At 41.2% G+C, this 9,551-nt stretch overlaps 1 protein-coding gene across 3 annotated transcripts in view; it reads left to right on the top strand.

The window, feature by feature from the left end:
* The first annotated feature begins 554 nt into the window (after positions 1-554).
* LOC118406716 (sodium channel protein type 2 subunit alpha-like) overlaps positions 555-9,551 on the top strand; it is a 71,264-nt gene continuing 62,267 nt past the window's right edge. The window contains exon 1 of one of the 3 annotated variants that reach the window (XM_035806992.1): positions 555-770. The gene's annotated coding sequence lies outside the window, so the exon portion shown is untranslated. Of the gene's footprint in view, positions 771-2,655; positions 2,909-9,551 lie in introns of those variants that run through there. The other 2 variants (XM_035806994.1, XM_035806990.1) reach the window with 2 other exon arrangements.

Here is a 9,551-nt window from a genome sequence, read left to right as displayed (position 1 = left end):
TTACATAAGCGCCTCTTATGCATGATTAAGTGTTTTTGTTCCTCAGTAGTAAATGCATCATGCCTCACGGAGGTATGAGATCTTTACATACTGCTTGTAACTTTTCCTTTTCATGTCTCTATTATCTGCCTCTTCGTTAGGAATACTTTTCAATATATCTTTCCTTCCGGCGTATGACTGGATAGTGGACGAAGACACGTCAGTAGTAGTTGAAATCCCCCCCCCCTGTCTCGTAGTGCGTGCTACCGGTCTCCCTGGTGACCAGATCAAACTATGTAGAGGTGTCTCGGCGGGACGTAGCAGGTGGGCAAGCCGATGTAACCATGGTTACCATTTAGTTGTAGCAAGGCAGCCCTCCTTACAGATTACAATTACAGTTGGTGATAGGTGACCCTGGATGGCGCTGAATGGGCTTTAAACGCCTGATTACGTGTGATGGGCCCATTCTGTCCACCTACATACGTCAGCTGAGTTCTGAGAACACCGCTTCCTAATATGGCATGGGGTATTATGCGCCCCGGTTTGTCATTACAGTATTACAGTGAGTTAATAGCTGCATTACGCCCTGCTGTATTTCTACAGCAACTCATGTAATACAGAGTCACCTCAGCAATGTTTGAATGACTGGGAAGTGTTTGGCCGTGCGTCATTCAGCTTACTGCTACTGGTGCATTCTTCCTCTTCAACGATGTGACTTTCAGCAAGTGGCTCATGAACACGCGTCGGGCTCTAACTTATGCAAATGGCGACAAAAAGGGATGTCTTCTAAGGTATGACGCTGATTTGTTCTGTCATTATTCCCTGTCTGGTTCCCTAAATCTTCATCTGCTGGTTGTTCTGGAGCCCTTTCCCGGTGCTTCTGTCGGCAGGAGACAGCCGCATGGACAGCACGTCCCCCCGGCAGTGCGCTGCAGCGGCTGCGTCATGAGGCCAGATATTCCCGACAGGTGCACGTTCAGGGAATTTTAAAACAAAAAAGCTATGTTTTGAAAATACGTAATGCTTCTTGTTTTCTGGAGCATTGGGTTTGTGCTGATGATTTCTTCACGGTAGCGGCATCATTAGGGCAGTGGAAATTCACAAATCTGAATATATTTGTGGGATTAGGTTTAGTTATGTTACATCAAGACATGTCACCAACCTTGACTACAAGTCATGTCTTCTATTTTAACTAACTCATGTGTACAGCAACCAGCCTTTCCGACCCCACATGAGAATGGAAAATACCATATAGTATACTAAAGTTCCGGAATGTCTCCCTGACACGCTAATATTCTGAGTAGGCGGGCAGATTTTGTTTGACCGCATTTTTCCCGAATCAATTCATCTCTCCCCGTAACGAACACACAGTAGCAAAACTCGCCTTTAGGGACGGTACGTTATGTAATGTGAAACGCTGTGTGACATGACCGAGAACCACGGCATTTTGGAGAGCACAATATGAATGTACACGTCTGTTTGGGTTTGCACGTTAGGGTGGTGTCTGACCATCCAACCACACCAATAGCACGTAATGAATAAAGCTGTATTGTGATGTTGATCAAGGCTCTCCCTTGGGACAAAAGATTGGATTCTGTTATATGCGGCACTGCCCTTCTGCGAAATATGACCTTAGCAAATTGGCCACATGAACCTAGCTATTTTTTCAAAAAAGGACAGGAGATGTGGTGGTTTCAAATTTTAACCACTTTTCGAGTATCAGTTGAGTCCAACGCTGCATGATTATTCCCCTCATAGCGGAACGTGTTTGCACTATTCACTGGAATATCAGCGTCTTGTCATTAGATTGCTAACATTTCCTCTGGGGCAACAGAATGCCTGGAAAACAACAATTGCCCACAGGATTTTTTCAATCTAATAAAGAAGGAAACTTTAAGTAGTTTTCCAACAGATTATCCTTCATGTAATTATTCTTTTCAAACACATTCTCGAAAGGTTGAAATGGCACGTGACAAACAAACCACCATGAACGTACATACCGGCTGCTGCACGCCAGCAAATTGCCGCTATATCTTATCTCTCTTCTCTGCTAAACAATTTGATAGAATAGGTTGATTTCAGATAACGTCTCCGACGTGCATAGATATGAAACGTCATTCAGTCAATGTAAAGGGTATATGTGTGTCGGAGACTGCATTTTATACACATGACTGCTCAATGGAGACTCGGGCGGATTTTCCATCGTGCGCGTGCATAGACTGGCTTTATTACAGAGTCAACCGGAGGAGGGACCAGTTCTGGCATATCAGTTTGATTGATTGTTGTGATTTGTCAAACTGCCCTTGTATTTTTCCTCATATCATAATAGACATATTGTATACACTAAAATAAAAATATCCCACTGCCGTGGCGTTACTATTTGTATGGACTACAGCGATGTCAGAAACTTGTCAACGGCGATTCGGCGCGAGTCCTTTCAGGTCTTCAAATATTGTGATGGAGGTTTGAATTTCGGGTGCCCTTTTCCTGTCTTGAAGGGCAGGCTGTCGGACCTTTACACGTTGCAGAGCACGTTACTGGTACATAATGGTTGCGTAAGTCATTACGCATTCGAGAGGCGGAGGAAGCTCGTGTTTACGAGACGCTGATTAGCCGGTACTCAAATACGACAGCGATGTGGCCGGCCAGGTCCCCAGAGATCCAGAACCAAGAACTGGTTAGAACTGACACGGACTTTTGACACGGCAAGCCGCCCAAACGCACGCTTCCTCATTGGCATGGTCCAATGTTGGAGACCTCGCATACATTACCGGGGTAATTTTTAGTCGCTCATACCTAGCATATCTGAACAGGGGGTGCATAGATAGCCTGGTATTCTGCATCCAATTCAACGGCTGGAGAAGAATACATTTGTTGAATCACTTAGTACGGTTTGCAGCAAACAACAGATTAGAGCTGTCAAGATTCGGTGAGTTCATCATTCACATCTACTGTCAATGTTAACAACATCGATACGTATCTAACATCGAATTCATTCATAACCTCATCATAGACAACTCGTAAGTGGTTGTTATTGTACGCGGTTACAGACCGGGGAATCGTTGTGTTCAGTAATATTTAGATGGTGCTTAAGGCCAATCGTGACCAGCCTATCGTTGTGCCAGTTCGGTTGAATACTTGGTATGCGATCCGTCTCATAAGCCTTCTCATCCCTGCTGATTTGTTTTCATTCCCACGAGGTTTAAATATTCCATCCTCTCCATCACAATACCTCCTTCATTAGAGATATTTTCACGCTATCAGCTGAAATTCTTTCTGGCCGTCGCAAGTCCGGTCACGTCATTACGCATTAAGCCGTTCGGCATATCTCATATCAGTCAACACAAGGGATTAGAGATGAAAAGGAGGGGCGGCTCTAACTGCACATGTGAACGTATCATGTCCCTTTGCATGTTGCCTGCATACAATATGGCTGCCTCCCTTCCCGGACTCCCACTGTAAGCCTACCCTGAGATTTGATCCCGCGGCTAGGCGTACCATAAATAGGAAGTGAGCGGAGTTCACGTTCTTCGGGCTCCTCCAGGCCAGCATGTCCGGAACCCTTTCAAATGTCTCCTAACATGCTATCAAGTCTAGTCATGCGTCGTCGTTTATTACATCGAGAGCCACTAGTGAGCATTACAAGACATGATATTGACTCCCTGTCTTTCAATGTGTAAAATGTGTTGCGCGATGTCTGGCCGAACACATGCGTGTCATTAAACATGAGCGACCCTTCACTGACATGCCACGTCCATACCGAGCTGTCACAACATGGCCAACAAGTTTCATGTGGCAGCGGAAAACCAAATTTATGATATTTGTCTGCGCCATGATGCTGCCGATATGGTAGAAATATTGAAAACAATCAACTGGTTTGCAGTTGACACTGGGGTAAAGAGACAGATGCTTCGTGACACACAGTTGCGGCTTCCATCAATAGATAATTTTTTGGCTGAAGCCTGTTGCGTTTGGTAGTGTCGGACTCATCCATTTGAAGAAAAAAAGGTCGTTTTCCACCCATCAAAACACACAGCATGGAGATTATTGACAGAGAGGAGCATGGGGCCAATCCATGACCTAAGGCAGGGAGGCAAAACACGCAACGTCACTTGTCTTAAGTAATATCGTTAAAAAGTAGGGCCGGCAATCAGTCAATGCCCTGTTTCTGTCGTTATAAAACATTCCCAACACTTCAACGCTGTCAAGGCTATGTCGTTACATGGCTACATGGTTTACTGGCTGGAATCTGGCAGTCATATATTACATGGCTATTCCATGAAATGCCAACAATGACAGTAATCAGACTTTTATTGTCTGCGTACTTTGTTTAATATTCAGTTTGGTACCACCGGCTTGACCCTGTATTCAAATAAAGCTGTTGCAAAAATAAGACACAGGTTATTGCTCGACACATGCATACTTAAAGCAGATGAGCCGAGGTAATCAGGCAGAGCTGTTGTGTGCCTTCTGGCATGTGAATCGTAGACAAAATATTTGTTTTCAGTATGAAGTGAAGCTACCTTGTAATGATGCAGATATGATGACATGTGTCAGATACAGCTAACGCTTCTTCCAAGGCAGGTTGGTAGAATATAGGATATAGGAGAATTCTTGCACACAGTCAGGATATTTACTTACTGTGCTCACGTTTCGGTGTCTATCAGACACCTTCCTCAGAGCTTCTGACTGGAATTCTGCTTCTAGCCGGTATATGTAGCCGATGTAGGTGGCGCTTTAGCGTCGAGAACACAATTTCAAACGTGGCCAAGTTTGTATCCCCCTCGTCCCGGTTACTAAAGAGACTGTCAAGATTTGCTCCACGAACACTCGAAATGCTTTACAAAAGTATGATACGACCACTATTACAGTACGCCGATGTTACATGGGATGGACTGTCGGTTAAAGATTGCAACCTTATTGAATCTGTCCAGCTCACTGCTGCTCGTATTTGTACTGGGGCAATGAGAGGAACAAGTAATGACAGTATTTTGTCTGAAGTTGGGTGGGAAACTATTGCCAATAGACACCAAAAGCACACTCATTCATTTCTACAAAATGTTTAACGGTTTAACACCTGAATATCTATGTGAAATCATTCCACCCCAGATCTGTGACGCACTACATACAGCCTTCGTGCTGATGAAAACTACGTTCAAATTCCTTCTAGAACTGAGAAGTACAAGAGAGATTCTTATTCTCCTCTCTTCTTTCATGGAAACAAGTACCGCTCATTACCAGAGCTTCTCCTTCAGTTGCTAGTTTAAAAAGAGTTGGAGTCTTTTTTTCTATAGATCTCCTACTCACCTTCACTTCTCTCATAGTCCCAGATACCCATTAATCCACCTCTCTAGACTTAGATTTCACTTCGGCAGTCAAATTTCCACCTATTCCAACATAAATGTGTGAATAGTCCTATGTGTAAATGCGCCACCCCAACGAATCAACTATACATTACCTTCTACACTGTCCTATATACAATAATGCAAGACTTGATATGTTGTCACTGTTCATGCAGGGTATCTTACCATTTGACCCAAGACACACCACTGAAAATATCTAATGTGTTCAACCTTACTCAGAGGAAATACAGTACTATCTACCATTCAGAACTGTCATGTATTTGATGTCATCCCACAGACAGGTCGTTTTTATTTTTTAGTTAATTATAGCCTTATTTGATTATTCCTAAGTTTGTATACCAACTGCACGTCATTCTGTTATTTGACTCCTTGTTTATTTTCATGTCGTTATCATTATCTTTTGACTTTGTCATTTAGTGTTCGTAGCCTGGCAAGCGTGTCCTCATTTTTATATGAAAGGAAAAGACCTAGATAAGGAGTACTTGCTTCCTGTCTAATCCTCTTTAAACGATATGAATAAAAACTAAATAAAAAGTCACGTATATGGCTTATTCTCAATAAGGCCATGTTGATTTGATTATATGGATGACATCCTCCGGGAACTCCAAAACTGATGCGAGCGAGCAAATAAAAAAAAAGTTTGGCCCCCCAAAAAAGTTGCCTTCAGTATGAAATCAAAGTGGCCAGGAAGGTTGAACATAAGACTAAACACACACATAGTATGGTATACCGACAGTTAGGTGTAGGGACCAGTACATCATACGGGTGCAAAACATTTTTTCTTCTTGGACCAATCCGAAAAAACAGACCTGAAAACAACAACAGAGGAACAGGTTTTGCCATTTACAAAATGGACACACTATGTCGGCAGCCATTTGGGGTCTAACCGGGGGGCCAAGAGGACAACAAGAGCGAAGTCAAGTAGAGTTTATAGTCAATTGCACCAAGTTTATACAGTCAAAGGTACAGAGACAGTTAGCCTTTATTACATGGAGATTGGATTTTAAAATGCAGTGGGAGTCCAATAATCCACCAAACAGATTCCTTTGTAGCAAAATTGACCAATTACCATTGTTTTGAGTATTGCAAGTTCTCAAGTTTCCACAGACAATCAGGTACAGGTTCATGTCCGGACCTGGAAATGATCGTCTGGACCTGAATTTTCTGTACTGGTACCTCCCCCAACCAACAATAGAATTTTTTTTTTCTTTCTGTCCTTTCACATCTTACTCTTTGACTTTAGATTCATTTTGGCATTCTATGGCATTCGTTATCTGTTTTCTGATACTTTTTTTCAATCTACGGAATATTTGTGCTCATTTTACAGCTGCTTTTCACAATTTATTGTGTGGTCGAAAACTTTTTTTTTTTTTTTGGAAATGGCCGAAAATTGGTGCGAGCGCGGGTGTCATCCATATAATCAAATCAACGTGGCCTAAAATAAAATAAAATAAAAAGAGCTTACAGAGGACAGAAGCGTAAACAGAGTAATTCTGGATCTTAGGCCATTCCCATTAAACATAGTTGAAATAAAGGTATGATATATCTATATATATGTATGTATCTATATCAGTATAAGCTGGTGGACTTATTTGACTAAAATTCCGTATAGAAGCATTATCAAGGTGTACAGGCCTGTACAGGCCACCCAACCGACCCTAGCAAAACTGGCCGACATCTGAGAAAAAAACAGAATTCCAAGTATTCTTGTGAATGTTCTTAGACTTCCTGTTTTTAAAAATCATTTGACAGCTTACGGCTTTTAACAGTCAGTGTATGATAAATATTGTTCGTCTTTGTTAATTTTGCAAATATACAATCATATAATCATAATATGATGTTGAAAATTCCATCGATCCTGATGCAGTTTTACATTGTCAAACTGTTTTTCTTGGATTGTTTTTAAAAAAGACCCGATTTTAAAGGAATGTAATCAGAAACGCAACATTAATTTATCTAGGCCTAATTGAACCACACTGTGCAAATATATAAACCCTTAGATATTAATTGATTAAAATTTCCATACATGGTCTTCATGGTACAGCACATAAACATTATCAGATAGTACACAAGCCCAAATTTAAGTGAAACGGCAAATATTCGGACAGTTTTACTTGTAGAATATGGTAATTTGGGACGATACGGCAATGTGAATATTCACACAATCTCGAGCATGATATGGCGCATATAAAATATCAATTTCAAGACACTGGCCAAATGCAGAATGGACAATATTTAGGAAAAGATTTACATATAGGAAGAGATCTGTATAACAAGGTCTCAAAAGTATTGCTAAGACGCTGTGTTTTGTGTGAAAGCAAAGTCTACTTAGATTGACTGTTAGTTGTTAAATATTATCATCACCTCGCAACTCATGATCTGGTAGTAACTACAGACTATCACCCTTGGTCTTACCTCAGTAAGGCCATGTGGATTGTTTGGATAACATCGTCGGAGATCCCCAAAACTGATATGCGAGCGTGCGAATAAAAAAGATGGCTAAAACAAAATTACCTTCATTGTGAAATTCAAGTTGCAATGAAGGTTGAACAAATGACTACGCACACAGAGTACAGCTTACCGTTTTCCGATATATTACATTGACAGCACAGCATACTTACAGCTCATTTTGCTGCTGCTTCGTAATATTTACAGTAAGATGGAAGATGGAAGGCGGTTGAGTAGAGTGTCACGACCAATACGTAGAGTAACACATCCCTTATCACCAGAGATCTCATCATGTTGAAGTACTACATTCTAGATATATCATATTTTGTTTTGTCCTATCGTTACTAGCACGAAACTTGAACATTTTTAATAGGAATCCCTACTAACAGACAAAATGTACATATGTTAACCTCGTGAGAAAAGTATAACCTTCACCTGAAGGTTATATGTCGGCTTTAGAATCATGGTGTCGCTGTGGATGCTGTCAACAGCATAACGCGAGAAGCTGTGGATGGATGTTCATGATATTTGGTAGGTGTCGGTCAGGTTTAATTCAATTAAGCAGACTCATAATTCCGTTGAAATGTACTATACTAGGTGATGTTGACGTATGTTCCATGACACGAGCTGGGTGTAACCGCAACTGGGTCAGCAATGCGTAACATGCAAAAGCAAACATTTAAACATGTAAAAGCAAAGGAGAAAGAGAGGTATCGAATATGCAGGACATTGAGAAAATGCTATTGCCATAGTAGTAACCCCGGAACTGGAATTGGACCTGTAAAATGTTTAGGTCCAAGTCCAAATAAAACTAAATGTTAGGAACCAAGTCCGTACTTGCAAAAAGCTATCTCTCACTTATATTCCCTTTTTCGTTCTAAACCATCTAAAACCTTCCATAGATAGTGAAATTTGCACAGGAAAAAGACAGTGTTTATCATTGACCTTTTCTATTTACACTGGCTGTATATAATTTGCATGTATTTTTCACATTGCATGTCAATTCATGCATACATGCAATTTTATATGTACCAACCTCCTTTTCTATCACACAAAATATGCAATGATGGGTTCAGGTCAAGACTTAAAGTCTGGACTTGAACCTGAACTGCTGAACCTGAATCCGGACCTGAACCTGAATATGCGTTTAGGTACGCACCACTAAGTGCGTGTGAAAACTGTGGCAGAAATCTCGACGCCACCAAATGAAGCGGTAGGGACATTTTTTTAGAACGGAGTTAACCATTCAAGTGCACGATTCGCCACAAAACATATCATCGAAAGTTTGACATGTGTTAACGCCTCAGCCTGTCCACATTGAAACAGCTACACGCCAACTGTCGACCGCCTTGAGGAGGTTCCGTTTATAGTAACATGCAACTGTTGTTGTTTCAGAAATTTTACGTTTGTGTACAATTTACAACAGAAACACTTTACTGTACACAACATTTGTATCTATAATAGATTTCTTTGAAATCTTGTACAGCAAATTGTATAAGTATCTGCACATTTGAATTACGCCGAATAAATTTGTTTCCGACACAATACTCAGTCTTCTGATAGCGAACAGTCGACCATTTTGGCGACGCATCAAGGGCGAGCCTAATATTATAGTTTGCGACCGTTTGACTAGAAGTCCCAAAATCTCGCAGGCATGTCAGGAATTTTTCTACAGGCATGTGTAGTTGCATCATCCATTTAGAGGGGAATAACTCGTGAATGGATTGACGGATCTTCATGATATTTGGAATGTAGATAGCG

Source organism: Branchiostoma floridae, chromosome 19 (assembly GCF_000003815.2).
Source record: "Branchiostoma floridae strain S238N-H82 chromosome 19, Bfl_VNyyK, whole genome shotgun sequence".
NCBI lineage: Eukaryota > Metazoa > Chordata > Leptocardii > Amphioxiformes > Branchiostomatidae > Branchiostoma > Branchiostoma floridae.
Note: the sequence above shows the minus strand (reverse complement) of the source record. Positions and strands in the feature narration are given on the sequence as shown.